Source organism: Myotis brandtii, unplaced genomic scaffold, assembly GCF_000412655.1.
Source record: "Myotis brandtii unplaced genomic scaffold, ASM41265v1 scaffold1084, whole genome shotgun sequence".
NCBI classification, from domain to species: domain Eukaryota; kingdom Metazoa; phylum Chordata; class Mammalia; order Chiroptera; family Vespertilionidae; genus Myotis; species Myotis brandtii.
In genome coordinates this window covers 912,027-912,988 of record NW_005353690.1, presented here as the reverse complement: position 1 = coordinate 912,988, position 962 = coordinate 912,027, and positions in this window count along the sequence as shown.

Below are 962 nucleotides of genomic sequence, written 5' to 3'. Positions count from 1 at the left end.
TCTGGCTCTCTATCCTTCTCCCTTCCTCTCTGTAAAAAATCAATAAAATATATATATTTTTTAAAAAGCAGTGACTTCTTGGTTCCTGGGTGGACTCTCAACTGCTGAGTCACACCAGCCAGGCAAAGCTGTCCTTTTTAAATTGACTCTTACGGAAGCTTTCCAGAAGGTCCTTCAACAAGTCCTGACTGTCTTCCCTAACACATTCTATTTTAATGTATCTTTTTCTTATAAACATTTTTATTTTATTACTAGAGGCTGATGTACGAAATTCCTGCAAGAGTAGGCCTTCCTTCCCCCAGCTGCGGGCACCGACTTCCCTCCAGCACCCGGGACCTGGGCTTCCCCCACAGCCCTGGCTTCGTCAGGTAGGCCGTCAGGTCTAATTAGCATATTATGCTTTTATAATTATAGATATACTAGTGGCCTGGTGCACGGATTCATGCACATTGAAAGGAAAATACTACAAGAAATATTTTAATATTGCTATTTACCCTTTCTTCCTCAGTGCATGGGAGCCAGGCAGCGGCCCCGCCCCTCCCACCACTGCTAGTTGAAATCTGCAGGGCGATTGGCGGGGTGATCAGGCCCCCTGCTCACACCCATCTTGGCCTGGTGCCACCCACTCACCTGCTCCACTGTCCCTCCATGGTCCCACTCTTGTCAGGGCCCATTGGGGCTGACAGTGCCTCCACTGTTGCCCGTTGCCAGCACCGAGTGGCTGATGCCCGCCATGTTCCACGCTGTCCCCTGGTGGTCAGCGCACATCATAGCGAGCATTCAAACTCCGGTCTCCAGGACAACTTGGATATTAGGCATTTATTATATAGGATTTTGTTATATGGATGATATACTATATGTGATATAATAAATAATATATATTATGTTGCCCTACCATGACTTCCACCTATACTGGCTGTGATTCCTAGCCACTTCCGCCAGGGGGGATAGATATATAATAT